Here is a 20,855-nt window from a genome sequence, read left to right as displayed (position 1 = left end):
CTGGCATCAATAAGCATGCTGATAGACCCAAGTACACACACACAAGCACCCTCCAGAACTCAGAATATACCATAACCCCACTGTAATTCCCTCACTGCTGCTTTGCTTGGCTAGAACTTGGCCTGCTCTAAATTAAAGACATTGTGTGACCTGTGCCCAGACCTTGTTCTGTCTTCAAATGCAACTCTGAACAAACGGCTGTTACTACAACTATGGGAGGAAATCCAAAATAAAGGAAATCAACAATTTCATCCTTTGTGTCATCAAAACCTGTACCTGCTCCTCTTGTAACAGGCACAGAAGATGAGCATGTTGCCTTGAGAGCCATTACAAAGGTACACAAGATGAGGAAAGTTGTACCTTGCAGGCCTAGCCTCCCAGCAGCAGTAGTAACTGCTACAAGAAAGAGCGACAAGCATTTCCTTGTAGCATCAGAAGTTACCTCCTTTTACAAATCACTAAGAACTGTGGGTGTCTCAAGATGTACCTTTACACCTACAATTGATCATAAATTTACAGTTGCTTTTCAGGCTGCTCTGCCTTTGTGTTACGCAGACTACTGAAGTGGCATGTGCAGCTTAGCAGTTTGGCTCTCTGCCACATAGTAGTGTTTAGATGCCATTCCTCACACTGTCAAAATGATCTGGCAACTCAACAGCCAGGGAAGCAACTCCGAGCACTGCTGGAAACTGGGCTTTTGAAGATTCACACGTCAGATCCTGTTAGGGCTGAAACATTTGTACTGCTATGCAATTAATGTGCACAGCGTTTAAATCAAAGTCAACCCTTCTGACATTTCAATCATATTTTAGTATTTTTAATAACAAATTTTCTTCTCCAGGAAAGAGGAAGATCAATAAAACATAGAAGGGAACTGGTGTATTTCAGCATGTGACTATAGGGTCACTTCACACTGAATCCTCATTCACAGAGTGGCTTTCAAAGGCTGCCACGTCAAGGTCCTCCTTGACCCTCACCAGTGTCATAACAGTTTCCTTGCAAAGGTGTAAATGTTACTAACCGGTGCAAGACAGTAAAGCGCTCTGAAAGCTGCAGCATTTTAATGATTTTGGCACAAGACTTACTTGGAGACCTGACCTTCTAGTCCTCACCTACAGCCAGTTCCTATGAATTTCCACAGTAATTCTGTTTGCAGCAGCACTCAGTTTTCAAACCTTCGAAAGAGCTCTGGCCACAGCAGATCTCTCTTTCACAGAATCACACACTTCCATATAAGCTGTGGCATTATTGCCTGTGTTCTTTATTATAGATAAGGATAGTTAGCATAATCAAATTCTCTAAGAGATCAGCTTCATCCTGACATGTTGTTACTCTTTTCCCTCTTACTATTCAGGAAAAGCTGAGCACCACATGCACTATTCGTTTTTATGACAGTCACATCACATGGAAAATTAAATAACCTGACATCTGTAGGTATTTTCCATTCAGGAGTTTATTGTGCTTAAAATTAAATAACAGGCACTGCATAGCTTCCCCCCTCCCTTTCCCTGTTAGACCTTTCAACAGTGTATAATGCATGGTGCACTGGAACACTGTACCGCTGGGGGAATCAGGAACAACTCTCTGGCAAGATTGCACATGCAAGTTCTTTTAGTCGAGGGTAATGCCAGACGAATTAAGATCATATAAGCAATTGCCGATTATTTACTTTCTGTCATGCTAAACAAAGAGACAGTATTGGCACTAACACTAGAGACTGTATTTTAAACAGGGCTTCCCAAACCATGTGTTAAAAGTGCTTAAACTGGCAAGGAGCAACGGATTTTGTTGGCAACAGCTCATTCCTGCATTTCAAATTTGGGCAGAGATATAGATCAGTGGGAATTTTAAATGTGCAGAATGGTTTAATGGTAACACTGAAACGACCAACAGACATAAATCTGTTAGTATTAATAATTAAGCAGCAAATTCAAAATAGGCAAATTATTTGTTCTTTCTTGCATTTGATCGATTTCACAGGACTGCACATAATAACAGAAGCGGAAAAAACAACAATCAGCTTCTCCTAAACACCTGTATTATAAAATCGCATTTCCTGTCTGTAAGTCCTTCAACTTTATTTTGCCAAATGACCTCTGAAAGTAAGAAGCATTTTGAAAAGCTGAAAGCTGCACTAAACAAGTATCATACAGCTTAAATAATTGAATCTACTGTCAAAACAGTGTACCTTAAAACTGCAATATATCTGCTTATGAATTTCTTAAGTCATTCTTGTTTCCATGCCATGACAGAAGGAATCTAGTAAATTATTTTCCTTCCTTTCTTTTATTCTTTCCAAGAATTTGAAGACCAACACTTTATTTAACTCCTTTCACTGTAAGTATGGGTTTGGACTTGGAAAAGCTGTTGGGCTGCTCTGAAGCAGTCATGATTTCAGACAGCAACAGGCCCTGAACGTAGGACAGGCTCAGAGCAGACACAGCTGCATAGTTGATTGTTCCCCAAGCAGGAGCACAAAGCACAGCCTTCATAGAATAGAATCATAGAAACACATAAACAATTAGGTTAAAAGAGACCTTTAAGATCATCCACTCCAACCATGACCCCAAGACTGCCAAGTCCACCATTAAACCATGTCACTGAGAGCCTCATCTGCATGGCTTTTGAACGCTCTCAGGGGCAGTGATTCCACCACTGCCCTGGGCAGCTACCTGATCACCCTCTACATGAATAAATTTTTCCTAATATCCAACCTAAACCTAGGCCTTTGCTTCTTGTTCTATCACTTACTACTTGGGAGAGGTGGCCAGCCACATCCTGGCTCCAGCCTCCTTTCAGGTATTTGTAGACAGCGGTAAGGTCCCCCCTGAGCCTTCTCCAGACTAAACAGACCCAGTTCTCTCAGCCGTTCCTCGTCAAACTTGTGCTTCAGGACCTTCACCAGCTTCTTTGCCCTTCTTTGGACCTGCTTCATAAAGCCCTTCATCAGGCAGGGAGGATCAGCTTTGTTCAAAGTAGCTCTCAGTTCGGGGACTCCATGGCGCAACACCCGACAGCAGTGGGACAAACCAGACAGTGCTGCTGCTTTCCAATTCCCATTCAGCAGTGCCTGGGGCTGAGGCCCAGCAGCTTCACTCACTTTTTTCTGGAAACCTCAAGAGGGTGAGGGTACGTTGTCCGCTATCACCACTGATTCTTGACAAAACCCAGTCTGGTACTGCTCTAGAAACACATTGCTGGGCACATCAGCTCCTCTGCGCACTCTGATATCAGCCCTGTTGCAGAGGAAAGGCCTCAGAGCTCACAGCGTTTCTCAGCAGGTACGTTTGCCTCGGCAGATTTAAACAAAACAGCCTTATAATGCAGCGATGCACATTCTGGTGCTTTTAGTTTCCACATAGCTAAAACTCAAAATCATCTCAATGTAAGGCAGAGCTCTTTTTCAAGCCAGCAACTTTAATTCGTCAGAAGTTTAGGGAGAGGAGTCTTAAAATACCTTCAGAGAGCAGAGTTTCACAAGTGACTGAAGAAACTAGAACTATGTAAATACTTTATTAAAAATATTCCTATAAATATTAAAATAATAATAATAATAATAAAAGACAAATATATTTCACTTGTGCTCACAAGACTTTTGTATTGCTTTCCAGTAATAACAAGTGTTCCACATTTGCACTGTAACATCCTCAGGGGCCCGCCAGTAGGCGCTGGGCAAATCCAGAGTCAGTCCTGCCTCTGAATGTCATCCGGAGTAAAATGACTGACAGGGCTGTCAGAGCAACAGTTTCGTTTCAACGAGCAGCGATGGAAAGCAAACTGCTGTGTCAGATGCCAGGATACCTACTTTAGAAACCTACTTTATACAGTACACTGGCCACAGGACAGGGCCCACACCACAGGGATTTCACAGCTAAACAGCACTTTTACAATGAAAACAAATCTTCCCGGGATTACAAACATCTTAAAATGTAAAACCTTCAGATCACATTCTCATTGAAACGCATGTTGCTCCTTTCCTCGTTTCACCTTATCTCATGTCCTCGCCTCCTTGCCCAGGAGCATCAGTCCCGACGGCCTCTGCAAAGCCGAACAAGGCCCTCCACAGCCCCTGGGACACACCTGATCGCGGTAGGGCTCGGGCAGGCACGTCCCAGCGCGGCCAGGAGGTGGAGGTGTTGCCCATGGAATGGGAGGCAGCGAGCTGCGGCTCGCTCAGTGCCCTGCGCCCTGACGGGAAAGCGAATGGGAACGGGGACGGGAATGGGCGGCGGCGCCGCGGGGTCGGCAGCCACGGCCACCGGCCCTCTTGAGGTCACAGCCAGCGGGCCTGACCCCAAACCCGCTGGACGCGGTGCACGGGGGAGGCAAGGCTGCTGCTGAAACCCGACGGAGCCCGCAGTGATCTTAACGTGCCACTAATTTTGCAGGTAATGACAGGAAACACTGGCTCCAGGCGGAAAGTAGCAGGCACCGTCCTCTCCCCTCGCTCGCCCTGCCAGAAACACAGCAGAAAGGGGGACCCCATCTCAGCTGAAGTTACTCACAGTGTATACAAGACGTGAGATGAAAAGGTCCCAGGAAATCATGGGAATTATCTGGGTTGGAAGAGCCCTTAAAGATCATCTAGTTCCAACCCCCTGCCATGGGCAGGGGCACCTTCCACTAGACCAGGTTGCCCAAAGCCCTGTCCAACCTGGCTTTCAACACTTCCAGAACATGCAGAATTGCAGTATCACAGTAAAATAGAACAGGTCATGCTATCAGGTCGTATCTGAAAACAGGCGTGGAAAGGCAGAGGAAGGAAAGGCCTTATTTATCTTATGTTTATTTCTCACTCTCATCTCAGGACCATACGCTCATGAGGAACACTCAGATGTGTGATACGGCTTTTCTCCCTTAGTGAGTCATCAGCATCTTGCACCAGTACTGCCCGAGAACTAGTTGAGTCTATGGTTCTAAAGCAGTTGATTCTATGAAAGACGGCAACAGGGTGGGCATGGAGCTCCAGTCACTCCACTGTCAATCCCAGAGAGCTGCCCCGCAGCACTGCAACCAGCTTACCAGCCTTCCCCCAGAATTAAGTCAGGTACACATGGAAGTTCTTGTGAGCCCAAGTGGGAATGCCAAAAGCTGTTCACTGTGCTATAGACCTTGCCTTTTATAGACATATTCACTTTTGATATAAAAGTTTATCACTGGGGAGATAAAGGGAAATCTTTTCTGTGGACCTCAGAAATGCAATCCTTCCTTGGGAGCACAGGTTAGACAGTAATTTGCTGGATTGCTCATTGTGTGGTTCCCACTGCGAGAACAAGCATGCAAGTGATGTTTGAAAGGTGCGGAACCAGAAATCCCACTGTACAAAAGCAAGGAAACTCAGTGGTAGTTAATCATGATACATGCTAAATATAGTAATACTGACTACATGTATCAAAGTTATAAATATTACACAGATGTCAATACAAAATACTCTTCCAAAGGCCATATAAAAAATAAATAAATCACAAAGCAAATCAACTCTGATGTAGCAAATGCATGCCAAGTGGCCTTGTGTTTTCCAGCAAAACATATGATTACCGAGTTCCAAACCAAGAATGGTACTGGAAAAGAACTGTCTTCCGTAATCCTTTCTTGGATCTGACCTCTCAGGACTCCTAGGCTAGATATCACAGCCACAAAATGAAGTATAATAGAGAAATTATAAAGGCTTTTATGCTATTTTTAAAAATCAGCCAGCATTGACCATTCTTCCCTTACTCTTAGCCCCATCAGCTGCACATTTTATTATCAATATTTACTGACAAAAAGGGTAAGAGAGACACAATACCTATGGCTCCAGCTAAAAGCAAAGCACTGGGAGGAACCCTGCAAAAATTCTCCCGGACTACCCCTATGCCAAAACTCCCTGTAGCAACCTCACAGAGACTGGGAGCATACCTCCTCTTGGCCACTTGGCATTACCTAGGAGAATGCCAACAACTCCAATTTTTCTGTGTTTTTCCTTAAAGAGTTAAATTGCAAGCCATGGATCAGCACACACTCGAGCAATCCTGAAAGAAATTTTGAGAAAAAATTCTGAGATAAAATATTCTAGGAAAGCCAACTTCTTCTATTCTGTCTTTCCTCCTCCTTCCCCTGGTGATGTATGTAGAATAACCCTGTGGCAATACGTCATATTCCTTGGTCAAACCCTGCAAATTTTCTTCAGCCAATTGCATCACACCACCCCACCAGTGCTGGCTGTGCCTCCTCCTCCCTCGCTGTGGGTTTTATACCAACTGCACTGCTAATGGCACTGTCACAATTCTACTGAAGCCAGTCAGAAGCTTGGTTGGTCAATATTTACAATCATGGTATCTCACAACTCAGTGGATTCTGTCCAACTTAGTGATTCATTCTGAAATAAACTTCTCAGCCTTTTCACACTGACTAGCTTTATCTTATCCTGCATGTACAAAGGCTAGTACAGATCCGCAGATTTGCAATTTCTCCTCCATCTGCTCAGGCTGTTCCACCCCTGCAGTTACAACAGAGAGTAGAAGTGCATGAAGAAAACATATAAGGAGCAAGAGTACAGGCTTGTTAAAAACAGTCACAAGGATTAAGAACATAGATGATGAAAACAATGGTCGGTATGCAAAAATAAATTACAATAAATTGAAAACATAAACCACCATACAACTTCATGGTGTGTTGAACATATGAACATAGTGTGTTGAACACATGAACACATAGTGTGTTGAACACTAGCAGTACTAATTCCTGCCAATGGAGTTCCCCAGTATCACCCTCCTGTGCAGAGTCCTTCCTCTGTAAATGCTCATTTTTGGTTTTATTTTCACAGTCTGAAACCTGTCAGTGCTTTGCAAATTTTGCTAGCATTATGCCCAGAACAAAGCACAGTAGGTCACAAAGCAGGTAGCTCAGAATATTGTTTCCAACCTGAGAGAACAAACTTAAAGGGCAATATTTACATCCTTTTGACAGCTTACTCACAGACTGTCCTGTGCAAATATCATCAGTCTACAAGGCCATGCAAATTTGAACTCAAGATCCCAATGAAGCAACTTTATCATTACAAGATATTACTCAATATTTGTTTGGTACTCTCATTATCCTTCTCTGATTTGGTTAGTAATAAATTAAACAAATTGCCCCCAGTCCAGAGCATTTCACCTGTGATGGTACTAGGCAAGTGATCTCCCTGTCCTTATCTCGACCCATGAGCCTTTTGTTACACATCCTCTCCCCTGTCCAGCTGAGGAGTGGGAGTGATAGAGCAGCTTTGGTGGGCATCTCACCTCCAACCTGGGTCAACCTGTTATGATACCTCAGTCAAAATGGACATCACAGAAGACTCCAGAAAAATACAAGAAAGGCCAACAAATTTGTGGCTTCTCCATAGTAACTGTGTATCTCATGAGTAACCCATCAACAGATCAAAAAGAAAAAAAAGGTGCAAAATTTCAACATTGTAAAAAAATCAGTACAATATACTGATTTTAACATGGCTAAATTATTCTGCTCTGACTCCAGCCCATGAAAGACAGAACTCTGCCCCCCAATCTAGACAGGGAAACCAAAGGAGAACAGATTTTCCCATCATTTGAAATGTAAACACAGAATAGCAAGGATGTGTTTATTCCACGACTATTTCAGATGTGAGTTTGCAGAAAACGGACTGATTCAGGATATGCAATCAAGTCCAGGAAGCAGAGCAGTGACAGCAAAGCAGAAAAGCATACAGCAAGCTTACCCGTGGCAACAATGAAAGTTTTCAAGCGTTTGCAGGTGCTCAGGAACAAGACAGCTGTTGGTAATGCCCATCTGAAACACTACTTGCAGACGTGGCCAGCTTATAACTTTTGGGCCACATGGCACTCATGAGCAGTTCAAGTAAGGTTCCCACCCTGGGGGGCTCCCTTGCACAGGAGCTTCTAGATCACCCAAATCGCTGTCTGCAGGAGAAAGAGTGCCTACACTGTTGGACTGTCACCAGAGCCAGCACAGGGATGTGGGTCATGGGAGGTCATGGGCACTTCTACCTGCTTCTTCCAACTGTTACACTTTTGAGGCTTATGAAATGTGGTCAGGAAGTTAGCTGCCTCCAGTCTTTTGGTGTAATCCTGTCTACCCACTCCACAGCACCAGACAGCACCAGAGCTGCCTATCTAGCACTGTGAATGCTTTGACCTGTCACCACACCAAGCTGTACTTGGCTGGGCAATAGCTATTTGGGCTAAGTTCCAGTATTAGGGAAGAATATTAAGTACCTATAAATATAGACCAGTTTGACCATTAATAAATTCCATCCTGAGGAGACCAAGTGCTCCATACAGAGCTACAACATCCTTGCCAAAGCACATGCCAATGAAAACAGCCATACTGTTGATGGGGCTTAATTGCATTCTTAGCATTAAAAATAACATAAGAAAAGTTGATCTATAGCAACAACAAATAGGGCTTTTATCCTTTTTGCAGGAAGCATAATCAGCAGCTATCAGGAACAGAGATAAGCAGGTCTCCAGTTGGTTTAGATTCAACTAGATTTTTTTTTTTTTCCAGTAAGATATCTTCAATCTTAACATCTGGTTATTAAATGCACATTTTTTGTCTAAAACCTATTTTACAGTAATTATATGGATTATGCTGATTTAGAATGCTCCCTTTTATGAAACTAAATTGTTGAGTATTTGTATGCTGTCTGTAATTTGGTATTGTAAAGTAGTAATTCTGAGAGCAAAACAATGCACCTCCTTGTCTGCTGCTCTTTTTCTTCTCTCTAATTGTTTGCATCCCTTCACCTCCCTGAATACATAGCCATGAACATTCCTCTTGGATTATCACTGGGCCATGGCAGCCTAATAAATAACCATTCAAGCTTTTGAGAATTACCCCTAGATAGATTTGTTACATCTTTTGGTTATAAAGGATGTCAACCCCAGACAAAATTCCAATGCAACAGAATTTGCTATGCAATAGGACAAGACAGGATGAACTTTGTGAGTAACTCCCTCCTTTAGCAAACAGAGGCAGAAACAGGCTTAGAGTCTCAGTCTGGCTGATCAGGTACTGCCAAGTGACACAGCTGAAGAGCAGATGCTACCTTCCTTTAATTTAGTAAAGCCAGCAAGGTGGCTCAACAGACCCATGCAGACATGACATGAGCCAGCTGTTGGTTTTCTGTCTCACTGGGGCAGCATATTAATCTATCTCTCTCAGTACCACCTGCAAAGGACACCCCTCCTGTTTTACAGGGCAAACCTCCAGGTCCATATGTATGATCTCCATTACCCAGAGGTAGCCTGAAGTGAAAACATGTAATTGCAGGTGACCATAACAATCAAGATGTGATGGCTTTACAGCCTCCCCTTATATACCCTCAAGCTCCCCTTCCCATGCGCTTTCATGCCACATATTAGAGCACATCTGCTCTAAACCCTGAGACATAGGGATTTTTAACCTGCCTCTGCCTAGGACCCTGCTTGCAGTGTCTCCATCCTTCTCACAGCCGTAACAAGAAAAGGGACAGACTTGTACCTAGGTCCCCATGTTCACCTTCACTACAGCCTTCGTGTTTAACGCCAGGCAAGTCACACTTTTGTCTTCACTAATTCACGAATAGATACAATAAAACCTCAGAGATTGCTGTCAAGCTGCACTGTTTAGCACTGTAAGAGGCAGGAAGCCCATACAAAGCCACAGGCAAGGAGCTCAGCTGCTTGTGTCTGACTTAACTGCTTCACTGATGTATTAAGGTGGTTAATTCCAGGTTTTCATTCCTGGAAATGAAAGGCACCTGAAACACACAGCAGGTTTCTGAAAGCACCCCTTTGATTATCATTAGTGTACCTGGTTATGCAGGTTGCAAGGGGCTTCTCTGGCCCCAAGAGATGGCAGAGAAGACAGTGTGAATCTGGCAGAAGATGACACCAGTAGGTGATGAGGGTTAGTAGTATCATGTGCAGAATGAACTGATTGTGAGCTTTAAGCAGACCACAGCGGACGAGGCTGCATAGAACCTGCTGACTGGTGAATATACCACACGCAATGCAGAAAGAGCAGACAGGGACTGAAAGGTGATCTAGAAGGAGGAGCAGCAGGATTTCTTCATTTTAAAAATGAATCTTTTTTTTTAAAGGTGTTAGTAAGGCACTTACTGCAGTACACAGACACAAGTCTCTAACAGTTTCTAACACAGACAACCCCTTTTCCATGAACGGATTAGCCCAGTAATCCCAGGAAAGATGAGTGGGGGGTGACAAAATCAGATGTCAAGATCTTTTCTTCTGACAGCATGGGCCCTAATAGAGCAAACTCCACTTTAACAACATCAGTCACAGACTGAGAAACCTCCATCCTGACACTGCATATGCAAAGAGGTTTTTTCTTAGTCTCATACTCTATACCCCAGTCACCAGAGTGATTCTGCAGTGCTGTCAAGCTGCTTCTCTAGCATTGGTACTATTTTAACTCATGTAATGTCTATTTCAGAAAATGCTCTGTGGCCTGAGACTGTTCCTGCAACCCATCCCTGAATCTATCCAAACTAGTAACAAATCCTTTGATTGCTGAAGATAGGCAATGAAATAGAATTTAGTCTTGACACTTCTAGATTAAAAAGTTGACAGACAAGGACCAGAAGACTCAGTGGCACACAAGACAGCTCTTTCCCAAGGCGTGCCTAAACTGACAGAGTCTAGATGTATGAATGAGAGCTCACCAGAGCTAAAGAAGTTTGTCACAGAAGAGGTAGAAACCCAAATTTTACATGATTCAATTGAAGAATGCCAAGGCTGGTGGAAAACTCCGAGCTATTTCTACCTCCATGTCTCTACAGCTGCCCTCACGCTACTGTGGGTGTAATTACATCAGATGCACAATCCTTTAATGGAAGGTGGAATTATTTAAGGAAAACAGCTGGCAAATTTAGAGCTAAGTAGGAGCACAGAAATGTCAATGCTGAAACGAAGAGTGTGTCAAACATGACCCAGATACCTAATTAGAAGTTGTGCTCCAATCTGACTTCCAAGGGCTCAAGAAACTGGCTGACTGAATACACTGGAGAGGCTGCAACAGGCACGTCCCTCAGTTTATTGCTCTGATTGTATTAGATACTGTTCTGATATCCTCACTCTTCCTCAGCTTTAATGGCACAACCCTGACAAATTTGCCAGGAAAGCTGCCAGAGGAAGCAGCATTACAGAATAATAAGGCAAACAGCCTCATCTGTGAGCTTTGAGGGGGTGTCAAGGCTGCCAGAGAGCTTCCCCCAACACGGAGAGGTAGGAGCTCAAGGCTCTGTGTCCATCCCCAGCCGACCTGCTCTGAGCCAGCAACCAGTCACAGGGACTGAGAAGCTGAAAGGAGAATGCTACCCCTCTGCGATGCTGGCTATGATAACCCTTCTGCCTTGCACACTTCAGCCTAATGGGCTCCTCCATCCCCAGAAAGCACTTACGGAAAGAAAACTGTGGAACATGGAGGAATCTGCAAAACCTGAATACCACTGTCTTGAATTTGTTTATCTTCACATACAGAGCACACATCTGCAGCCAAGTCCCAAGCCACCAAAAGGATTAACAGTATCAGGTAACACATTAATTAAGAATGTCTCTGTGAAAGCTAACTATGCTTAGTCAAGATTTTCTTAAAATACAGCACTCTGCAAGGAAAAAAAGCTCTGGCTATATTTATTTTATTTTTTCCTTATGCTGTTCTCCACAAGGGCAGAGAAATAGTTCCTCTGTGGTTATAAACAAAAGTATCCAAATACAGAAGAGGAATACACTCATGGATGTCTGCTCAGCTGTCTTGTACAAAACTAAGGGAAACCCACAGAGCTCTTCAGTTATCTGAATGAGTGAGATGGCCCCACGGGACAGCCCATACAAGTTAATGGGGAAGAACAGTCTCCAAAGAAAGAGTGTAATGTGCCAGTGTGCTTTCTTATTGTAGCCGAGACACAAAATAACGTTTGTAGACTAGGCATGCTTTTTACCATGATGCTCAAGGACCCTTGCTGACAACAGAAGCAAAAAGCTGAACAGGGAACATACAACCTGGAAGTCATTGACTTCCATGAGATATAGAAGATATGCTGAGATATGCTAGCATAATGTGTAAAACATGGAAACTCATTAGTTTACTTATATATGTCATGGATAAGAACAAAGATATAGCACTTACCAGACCCTTTCTTGATAGGCATCTTCCTGCTGGGAATTTACACCCAGTAGGCAAATGAGTACCAGTCAGTGTAGTGCTCCACGTCTGATGGCGAAGGTGGTTGTGGAGCAGGATCAGGGAGGTTACGCTACCCCCTACACTTGGCAGTAGCACAACAGTTAATGGTTCTGCTGCTCACTGTTCAAACAGGTTGTTAAAAACTTCAGAAAGAGCCCAGGGAAAACATGAAAGAGGAATTAAAGGCCTGGGGGAAGTGCTCTGTAGTCAGACACACTTTTAGGGACACGATTTACTAAAAGTTCATGAACAAAAGTGAAGTGGCTATTTCACTGCAGTGACTTAATACCTTTTTGGGGAAAACAGATACCTTCACTGTCAAACATAATGGTAGGTTCAATACTAGCAGGTGATCTGGATGAAGTCAGCCCAGAAACAAGGAAAAACTTTTGGGCATATTACTACTTTACAGGTGACAGCAACTTCTTTAAAGGTTACGGCAGATTTTTTTGTGTGAAGCACTTTTAAAATTGGATACTTTTCTATAAGATCTTGCAAACAGGATTTGAGGCAGGGAAGCAAGTATGTAAGCAGAACCTAACCAAAGGACCACCACAACCTAGTGCAAGGCAGAAGTCTCTATCCCTCCTCTCCCAACCCACAATCAGTCCTCTCCTCAAGGCAGCATGTGTTGCACTTACAACAGTTTGAGGACACACAAGACTTGTGAGCCTTTACACCTTGTTATTTATTGCTGGGCACTGTCTAAGCTGCACTGTCTAAGCCTCCTCTGAGCACAACATAGTGCCCAGACACACCAAACTTATGGCATGCAAGTTTCTTAAATCAGTAAAAGGCAGCACACTGACAAGCTCATTTTCAAAGTCTTTCTGTTGTCTTTTTGGCTGTTTGTGGGTGGTGGGTTTTGTGTGTTTGTTTTTCTTTTGTTTGTTTCTTAATACAGTTTCAAGCTGTGTGTTTTCAACTTCAAGGCAAACGTGCCTCTTCTAGCTCTCCAAGAAAGCAAGCCACTGTGTGCAGGACCCAGCACTCTTTGGAGCAATAAAATAAGCTCTTCTTACATAAAACAAACCAACCAAACAACCATAATGCAATATCCATGTAGCAATGACGTAAATGATAATAAAAGATGCTACAATGCAAAACTATAAATGAAGTTTTAAAAGATTCAGTCTTCTGATTGTTTTTTCTACTTGACAAAAGAAATAAACATGGATGAATATGCCACTGTCCAACTCATTACTTTCAGTAACAACAGTCTTGAATAGCCTTGTGATTGAAATTTTGTCAGAATACAGTAACCTTTATTTCTTTTCTGTCACTACTACTCTTCCCTTAGAAAGCTCGCCTATCAATGTGCCTGTGGTAGAAAAAAAACATAGGCAGCATTTAACAAAATAACTCTGGAAATATAGCAAATATCTCATTTGCAAAAAAGTGTGGGTTTTCCTGTTTAAGAAATAGGAATAAAAATTACTGAATACTTAGGGCAAAGGTAAAAATATCAAACAAGAAACAGACATCAAAAATTATTCACTTAGGTGAATCTGACAATGTTTCTGGCACCAATAGGCAAGCAATCGAGCTTCCATAAAAAAAACAAGAGGGAAGGGAGAAGATGCAATCCTATCCACAATAAAAATAGGTACAAACCCAACAGAGTAAGACTTTCCATGCAATACAACAAAGCCTCCCTCCCGTCCATCCCTGCAATAACTGGATATAAAACCTTCCACCGCTACAGACATACATTACCTTTCTTATCAATCTGTTTTGTTGTTAGTTTTTTTTTTCTTTAGAGTATAATTAGCATGTTACATTAACCGACTTCTCAAGGCTTCGTGCATGTTTTATTATTCATTTCGAGGTAGAAGGTAATCTGCAATCCTGGCCATACTGTGGAGATGTCTGCATGGAGAAAATTCTTATTGTGCAAGTGACGGTGTAATTCAGGGGAATGCTGAGACTCTCTTGCAAAGCATGAGGCCATCAAATAGGAGTTAACTGAATGAAGATCTAATTGCTTAGTTTTATTTCTCGGCAGGACCAAAATATAATTTTCTTCCCTGCATGTGGTAGTGAGTCATACATCAAAAATACCCAAGCTCATCAATTCACACCATACTCAAAACAAATCCATGGGAAGCCAGCATGTGATTTTGAGAGATTTGTCCACACAGGGAAAAAAAAAAAAATAAAGAAAACACACGAATGTGCATTATTTGTAATAAAGGATATGCCTGGTGAGCCTGGAAGCATTTTCATTTTCCTGTTTGCCATTTCTGATAGAAAGTTCTAAAGCCAAATGTATGGCACTGTAAGGTGCTATGTAGTACAAATACTTAACAGACCAAAGAACTGAGTGTTTCTACTGGAACAGGCAGAATAAACCAACTTATTCATCAACCATTCAGTGTATCCATGCAAACTAAGCAATAGTTTGTCTGCTCCAGCACTGTGCCAACCCCCCTCAGCTACAGCTTCTTCTGGAGATGTAGTCTGTCCCCAGTGCAGCTTTGAGCGCCAGTGATTTAACTGGTGTGCTATTTATTTCTGTAAAAATCAGCTGGTGCACGACATAATTCTTACTACTATTTAAAGTAAAAAAAGCAAAACCAACCCTTTCTTCTTCACCCCACCCCTAACAGTTACATTATTGGTAATTTCAATGTTGCAACTGAGATATATCATACATGGAAGAATCATTTACCCATCAAACCTAATGTATGTGTAAAAGACTAGAAAATAATTCATGAATGTTCTGGGTTCAGCAGTAGCAGTCATTTTTCTCCTTCTTAGTAGCTGGTACAGCGCTGTGTTTTTGACTTTCAGCCTGGGAACAGCACTGATAACACCGATGGTTTTAGTTGCTGCTCAGTAATGTTTACTCTGACCAAGGACTTTCTGAGTCTCATGCTCTGGCAGGGAGGAGGGGAAGACAGGATACCTGACCCAAACTAGCCAAAGAGGTATTCCATACCACAGCATGTCATGCCCAGTATATAAACTGGGGGCCGTTACCTGAAAGGGCTGGAGCACTGCTTGGGTCGGGCTGGGTATTGGTCGGCAGGTGGTGAGCTGTTGTATTCTCTTCCCTTGTTATTTCCCTTATCGTTATTATTATTGGTGGTAGCAGTAGTGGTTTGTGTCATACCTTAGTTATTGGACTGCTCTTATCTCAACCCATGGGAGTTACATTCTTTCCATTCTCCTTCTCATCCCTCCAGGAGCAGGGGAAGGAAGTGGGGTTGAGTGAGCAAGTGGCTGCATGGTTCTGGGTTGCCGGCTGGACTTAAACCACGACAATGAGACTGGATTTACAGGATTTACTGTTACTAGTTCATGAGTCTGGATATACAATTACTAGAGTTAACTTGTGCATTTCATTAGAACAGCACAGGAAATTTAACAAACTTGTGTTTTGCAATATAGGCCCTTTAATTAAAACACAGTACCTCGAGATAAAAATGGTTTGTCTAAAGGGTCAGATTTCCACATACACCTTGGTGGGTACATGGCTTTTTGGGCACAGTGGGAGCAAAGCTGCTCCATGGTGTATCTGATGCTTCGCAGCACACATCAATGTTGAAGGCAGGGCAGAAACAAAGCAAGAGGTGTAAAAAAACCGAAACTGTGTTGATAGATCCTTCACCATGCAACTCACAGGTTGCTATGAAGTGAAGACAAGAGAAGTGAAGTACTGCAGCTTGAGTGCAGTCTGCCCAACACTCACTCACATTCAAAAATGAAAGCCACACAGTACTTATAATTAATCTCTGCTCTTTTGCTGTGTCATTCAGATCTGGAAACAAACTTCTGTAATACTGCTGTGCTTTTGAAGATAGCAAGATGAATGCAGAAAAGCATTAATCATTCATTCCTATGAATTTCTACAGGCATTGAAATATTGTTGACTTTCCTTTTTAATGCTTTATTCATTAGCCACAATATTCATTCGGCTAAATGCTGTGTTTCCGAATAAAACTGCAGTCAGCAACAAGAATGTTCTTAATACGTAAATTTTTTTTGTTATTGTGGCTGAATTACCAATTCATCTAAACACTGGAGTTCAGCAGGTAATTTATCATCAAATCTGTCTCTATTCCAGCTTTTAGTCTCAACTGGAAGATTGGAAACGCCTACAAGCAATTCTTGGGAAGAACAAAACAAACCCAAACCCAACAGTTTTAATAGACCTGCTTTGTTCCAGGCTCATAGCTTTCACTTAATGCCTTCCAGGCCAGCAATTTTCATGCTCAGATTCTTCAATAAGAGAAATTATAATTTTGTGGTGTTGTAACTTCTGCCTAGGCAGCTGGAAGGTCTTCTGGGTTTTACTTTCCCTTTTGACAGCATTACTTATATTTGGTGATTTTGGTGATTTTTCATTGTATTTTTATTGCCCACAAGAATACCCACATAGCATGAATATTTCAGTTCCTGATTTATCATAGCTTCAATTGACAGATGCAGAGACTCAAATCCAGCAAGAACAAGCAGGACCAGGAAGGACCTCCACAATTCTAATGTAAGAAAATTAAATTCCTCGTAATTTTCAGGGCTTTTAGATAGCACTTCAGAGGTCATTTTACTGACTGAATACTAAGGCTTCAGAAGGTGTTTCATAAGCATTCTGCAGTGGCCTAAGCCACATTTTAATGCATCCACTGCTGTGATGTGCTTTTCCACTGCAGGAATGACTACTTTAAATGCTGTCATATGAAAGTACATGGTTATGAAAAACACCCAGTTTTGCTAATTCTAAGCAATACGTAATTTCATTTAAACATTTAGGATTTATTCCATGTGTGCACACATGTTTAAGGGATGTGCAAGCTTCATGTGATGTATGAGCACCCTTATGCAGAGATGAGCAGCCCCAAAGAGAATGGTGAACTAGGAAGGAGATGCAGAGAAGTGGCATCAACAACCAGCTATGAAACCTACCTTTCTTCTCAAAGCTCAGAGTAGCTGTTAAATCACACATATCCAAATAACTGGGATAGGTTCCTGCCACACAGGTAGGGAGGACCACTACTATATAACGAGCTGCGCACAAAATGCCCCACACAAACCACTGGAGCTGGGAACACACAATACAAACCTAGCACAGCTTGTAATGAAAAGCTGCACAGGCTGAACTGTAGCTTGATTGCAGCAGAGGGCAGTGGCACACAAACACTAGCAGCACTCATTCTGCATAGCACCTCCAAATGCAGAAGCCTGTCCTTATTTAGTTCCAGCATTCTTACCACTCTCAGGCTTATCCTTAAGAAAAACTGCATGTTCTTTATGTGTCTTTAAGTGTAGACATGTGCAGATGCAGAGGTATATTGAATAGACAATCTAAAATACAAATGTTGGTTACTTTATCATATTTATTTGACAGCTAGATCCTATTCAGTTAATCTACTATCCCCCTTGTCTTCTGAAAAATCAGATCCTTTCAACTTTTGCTCCACAAAGTCGTGACTTGTATCTTAACAGGCAAAGAATTACTACACTTCAGGCAACTAACTTTTGTCTTTCTCTTCTCCATCCCTCTCATCCTTTGAAAGCTAGGAAGCTGAATACAGTTAAAGAAAAACAAAAAAGGGAGGGAGGAGGGAGCTGTGGATGTAGACAGCATAACTCCTTGGCTTCTTAACTGGGTTAATTTGTCTTTTGGCACAACAATAGAGAGTTTAAGAGAAAGCTACAGGAAAAAAAGAATTGCAAGGCATGCATTACTTGTGTAACAGCTGACATATCTAATGCTATGTGATTCACAGCAGCTTTGAAATACTAGATTAAAAAGTGTAACAGCCTTCTTAAGAAGGGATGGTTGGATTACATTTCCTCTGGGTGCAATTTTAAGAAGAGATGCATAAAAGAAGGAAATAGAAGCTGCGATGAAGAAGTCTAGTCTTGAGCTGAATTAGTTTCAATGGAATTTACTGAGAGCAATTCATTTTCTTATGAGAAACAAGTGGATTTCATGCTTGACCAGTGTTTGCAAGCCAACTTCCACCACGCAACTGCACAACTGCTGAATTTACTGTGTAGCATCCGCTGTACATAAATTTGCAAAACCATACGATACTGTAGCCATACATATATGCTGATTTTAAGCCATAAACATGTTCTTTCTATCATTTACAAATCAGTAAATACCCCGAATTAGTTAGGATATTGATTCAAGTTTTGCTGAAGTTTTCGTGTGGGTTTTTTGTTTGTTGTTTCTTTTTTGTTTGGTTTGTTTGGTGGCCACCCTCCTTGTTTTGCTTGTTTTAACTAAATAGGCTCATTCATGTTTAGCAAAAGATTGGCCTTGGTTTAGTTTTGAGACTATCTACATCTACTAACTTTGTCTGAAGCGCACTCAGTACCACATTCCAAGTCTCCTGTTTCTTAAAACAAAACCGCAGAGGAAAGACAGAGTAAATAAAAGAAGATAGATAGACCTGGCCTAGAAGCTCAGACCCAGCCACTATTTTTGACAAAAGTCTTAGCTGTTCAGGTTCAGAGGCTGGTGCTGTCCCAGATCCAGGGATGAGTGGTTTAAACTGAGAATGAAACTACTCAAATGTTGAGGGAAATCTGTATCAGGCACATTCTCCTGGTTAAAATGCTACAGTCAGGAGACGTAAGCAGCTGGACAGATGGCCCAGAGGTGCCCAAATCCATTTGCAGCCAGCTTATGGAGTTTCTTGGACCCAGTGAAAGTAGTTCCTGTAAGGCAGCAAGGCAAGTTCTACCCCTGCAAAAGCATTAATAAAAGCGAACATTGTGGCAAAGCGCTCAGCCTCACAGCTTGCTCTCAGGGCCCTGCTAGATGATAGGTGCTGGCTCTTGTCAGCATTGCCAGTGCTGGTGCTGCTCCCCATATCATGACCTCTTTCTTTGTACAGTTCCTCTGAACAGGGACCTTTCAAACCCTGGATGCGAGGAACTCACTCTTCTCTCTTGTGCTTTTGGCTGCTGTGTCTAGATGAGATGTGTTTGAGCTCCTTTGAAGGGAAAAGGCAACAAATACCCTCAGAGTAGCACCACAGGAGCTCATTTTGCAATGGTTGTATGAAATCCTCTAGCAGAAATTTTAGAATCATAGAATCATAGAATAGTTAGGGCTGGAAAGGACCTCAAGATCATCTAGTTCCAACCCCCCTGCCATGGACAGGGACACCTCACACTAAACCATCTCACCCAAGGCTTCACCCAACCTGGCCTTGAACACTGCCAAGGATGGAGCATTCACAACCTCCCTGGGCAACCCATTCCAGTGCCTCACCACCCTAACAGGAAAGAATTTCCTCCTTATATCCAATGTAAACTTCCCCTGTTTAAGTTTGAACCCATTACCCCTTGTCCTGTCACTACAGTCCCTGACGAAGAGTCCCTCCTCAGCATCCCTATAGGCCCCCTTCAGATACTGGAAGGCTGCTATGAGGTCTCCACGCAGCCTCCTCTTCTCCAGGCTGAACAGCCCCAACTTTCTCAGCCTAAGCCCAAACTTTCTCAGCCTATATTTTGTCCTGAACTATGCCTCCAGGGAACACTATCAATAATGAAGTCTCCCTTTCCCAACTCTATGGGATTTCCAAACTCCAGCATCTTCTTTGAGTGACATTCTGATGTGTTCTGGGACAATGCCATAGGCATTTGCCAAGACACATGCTGGCTTCTTCAGGCAGAGACACATGGCAGTTTAAGCTTGGTTTAGATCATGAGTCTCAAGTAATGACAGGCCATCTGGCATATTTCAGTAATACTGGTACTTTCAGCTCAGAGTGGTCCAGGACTTAAATAAGACAGACATGGCAGGTCAGGAGTGAAATGCATTGGCAGGGCTGTGTGCACAAAGCTTGCATGGCAGCACTTAACGCAAGGCAGTACAGTGGGGACATCACTCATCTATCCAGCACAGCCACACAAGCAGCTTGAGGAGGAGAGCAAGAAGACAAGTGAGTGCTGGGGTAAGCGTTAAGAGCATGACTGAAATCCCAGCTAGGGGACTGCTGCTGGAAAGAGGGGTATCAACTCAACAGAGTACAAGGATAAACTTGGAATGAGTTTGGGGGCAGACTGGGAAGCATAAAGGAGGCTTTTTGCACTGGAAAGCCCAGCTGTTGCAGCACTGACTTCTTGCTGACTTGTTTTGGCAATGTTGTATAAGGTCAAGTCTGAATTAGTGGGAAGAGAAAGAATACACATTTCGTCCTCCAACCAAGCAAGAGGTTAATTTTAAGTTGCAATTGTGTGGAAATCAAAGAGATGATTAGAAAGCCAGTTATGTTGCTTGTTAGTGCAATGAGATGTTCTTAAACAGTCTGATGACTGGGAAAAATAGAAAATTGTTGATTCATTTACAGAAACAGTGTAATTACTGAGGAAATTGTTTTCTCATCAGAAGTGCAACCCCATTTATTGCAGCAACTGACATCACATATACTGGCTGACAGCCCAAGCTGGACATAGATCACAACACTACTCAGTACCTGCCCTCAGTCAGTTTTTCATTCCATACTCTAAACTTACCATTGGAAAATGTCAGATAAAAGCACACAGATGTCATGCAGGCTGGTTTCATCTTACTTTTATTCTCTGTGGATTGTCCATAAAACTGGAGACTTAACCAAGAAGATAATAGGGAGCTGTGCCCTCCTTTGCCTGACTGACTTTGAGTCAAAACCAGGGAAGAGGATACA

At 42.5% G+C, this 20,855-nt stretch overlaps 1 protein-coding gene across 7 annotated transcripts in view; it reads right to left on the bottom strand.

The window, feature by feature from the left end:
• Positions 1-20,855, bottom strand: part of RGS6 (regulator of G protein signaling 6) — a 276,150-nt gene that overhangs the window by 83,468 nt on the left and 171,827 nt on the right. Inside the window, exon 1 of one of the 7 annotated variants that reach the window (XM_065683512.1) lies at positions 7,718-7,738. The exons of the other annotated variants lie outside the window; for them this stretch is intronic. The gene's annotated coding sequence lies outside the window, so the exon portion shown is untranslated. Of the gene's footprint in view, positions 1-7,717; positions 7,739-20,855 lie in introns of those variants that run through there. 7 annotated transcript variants of the gene reach the window in all.

The sequence above is a fragment of the Lathamus discolor genome, chromosome 6, assembly GCF_037157495.1.
Source record: "Lathamus discolor isolate bLatDis1 chromosome 6, bLatDis1.hap1, whole genome shotgun sequence".
NCBI classification, from domain to species: Eukaryota; Metazoa; Chordata; class Aves; order Psittaciformes; family Psittacidae; genus Lathamus; species Lathamus discolor.
This window is presented reverse-complemented; position numbering and strand designations above follow the sequence as displayed.